This window comes from Convolutriloba macropyga, unplaced genomic scaffold (genome assembly GCF_964194025.1).
Source record: "Convolutriloba macropyga unplaced genomic scaffold, txConMacr16.3 SCAFFOLD_5545, whole genome shotgun sequence".
Classification (NCBI taxonomy): Eukaryota; Metazoa; Xenacoelomorpha; order Acoela; family Convolutidae; genus Convolutriloba; species Convolutriloba macropyga.
Window position 1 is genome coordinate 10,126 of NW_027451327.1, and position 2,375 is coordinate 12,500.

General features: G+C 39.4%; 1 pseudogene; it reads left to right on the top strand.

Moving 5' to 3' along the window:
- Positions 1–627: 627 nt before the first annotated feature.
- Positions 628–779, top strand: LOC142356575 (5.8S ribosomal RNA; annotated as a pseudogene).
- Positions 780–2,375: the final 1,596 nt, after the last annotated feature.

Below are 2,375 nucleotides of genomic sequence, written 5' to 3' on the forward strand. Positions count from 1 at the left end.
TGGTGAAACTTCATCATGAGAACGTCACAAGCTGATCACGCTCTATGATATGACTAGTATTATGTTGCTTCTAGTAGGCTAAGCGCAAGCCGAAACATCAACATGTGAAAGTCGTAGAATTTTGCAATCAAACTGTGGCTAGTACTGTGATGTTACTAGTAACCTTTTCTTACGTCATATGGCCAAGAGAGCATTTGAAGGCGAAACTTCTGCATGGGGAAGCTGCATCATGAACAAAAGTTTATATCGAGTATTATGTTGACGTTAGTAGGCCCTGGCCGAAAGCGCAGCATGTGAAAGGTATAGATAAAAGTTATCGTTGCAGTCAGTACTGTGTAGTTACTAGTAGCTGGATTTAAGCTCGAAGTGAGACACTGTTGGTGAAACTTCATCATGAGAACGTCACAAGCTGATCACGCTCTATGATATGACTAGTATTATGTTGCTTATAGTAGGCTAAGCGCAAGCCGAAACATCAACATGTGAAAGTCGTAGAATTTTGCGATCAAACTGTGGCTAGTACTTTGATGATGCTTGTAGCCAACCGAATTGGTTGAAAAGCCCAATAAGTAAGCTAACTTGGGAGAGCTTGTTGGAAACCAAATGCTACTAGATTGGTCCAAATACATCCTTCAACAGGGGATCACTTGGCTCGCTTTACGAAGAGGAGCACAGCTATATGTGTTAATTCGGTATGAATCGCAAGATTTGTTTACCGACCTCTCTAACGCAAAAGGCGGTCTCGGCTTCGGCTGTTGACTGCGTCCGATTCAGGGTTATATAACTCTCGATTGAACACATTGATGTTCTATTGTTGGTGCTTCCAATAAAATTGGAACACTTAAAGCAGAACCGATTCAAATAATAGCATTCTGATCAATGATTGCATTCCTTGATCAAGAACTGCTGGAGTCATTGTGATGGCGAATTTTCTTCATAAGAAAATTGCAAAGAGACGGAACTTAATGAGACTAGTATTATGTTGTTTCTAGTAAGCGGAAGCTGAAACAGCAACATGTGAAAATCAAGTTTTGTTCAATGATCTCGAGGCGATAAGTACTATGAAGCAACTAGTAGCCTAAGCATGACTCAGATTTGAGACAGTCAAAAAGACTGGCGAAACTTCTTCACATGAAAGTTACATAGAGAACTACAAATGTATACAGCGAGTATTATGTTGTTTCTAGTAGGCGAAAGCTGAAACATCAACATGTGAAAGTTGTCTGCAAACTGTAGAACGATATGTGATTAGTACTGTGCTGTTACTAGTAGCCAGTCTGACTGTAGAAGCCAAGACAAAGGGAAACTAATGCATCTGAAAAGGACAAGTTATGGAAAGGTATGCACGATAAGTATTATGTTGTTTCTAGTAAGCGGCAGCTGAAACATCAACATGTGAACGTCGTTGTGTACAGTAACCTAGAACTATATAGTCCTTAGTAACGTGCATTTACTAGTACCTGTAATTGGTATTCAGACTCAGGCAGTTTGGAATAGTTTGGCAAAGATGCACCAGAGAAAACTGGGATTTGATACAGAAATTGTTGAATACAAGTATTATGCTGCTTCTAGTAGGTTGAATCCGAAACATCAGCATGTGAAAATTGAAAACATTTCTGGTTCGAATTGTCACAAGTATTTGGTGATCTGAGTAGCCAAACTCACTACAACGCCAATTGAAGGCAAAAATTCTCAACGGGAAAAGCTATTCTCATTGAATGAGCTAACAAGACGAGTATTATGTTGCTTCTAGTAGGCGAAAGCCAAAACATCAACATGTGAAAGTCTTGCTGAACAAATTTAATGTTGTTGAGCTCAGTACCGTGTGAATTAGTAGCCATAATTGGCGAGCGAAAATTGAACTGGCGAAACTTCGTCTTTGGAAAATTGCAGATGCCGAGCACTTATTTTGCAACGAGTATTATGTTGACTGTAGTAAGCGAAAGCCGAAACAGCAACATGTGAAAGCTGTTGAAATTTGTGGTCATTTTGCAATAAGTACAAGGAGTGTAACTAGTAGCCAGGTCAAAATTTGGGATAAGAATGAGCAAAAATTCTGCATGAGAACAGTTGAAATTATGAAACTAAATTACAAAGACTAGTATTATGTTGTTTCGAGTACGCGAAAGCGGAAACATCAACATGTGAACGTTTGTAACGAAGTTTCGTTAATTTTCAGCCTAGTACTGAGCAAGAACGAGTAGCCTCATCTCCAATCCCACGCAAAATGTAGTGAAATATGTGAGTGAACCTTATTCACGGTGAGGGTTTCCCGAGGTCTGTATTGCAGCGAGTATTATGTTGCTTCTAGTAAGCGAAAGCTGAAACAACAACATTTGAAAGTTGGAATTAATGACTGAATGGAAACTTCGACC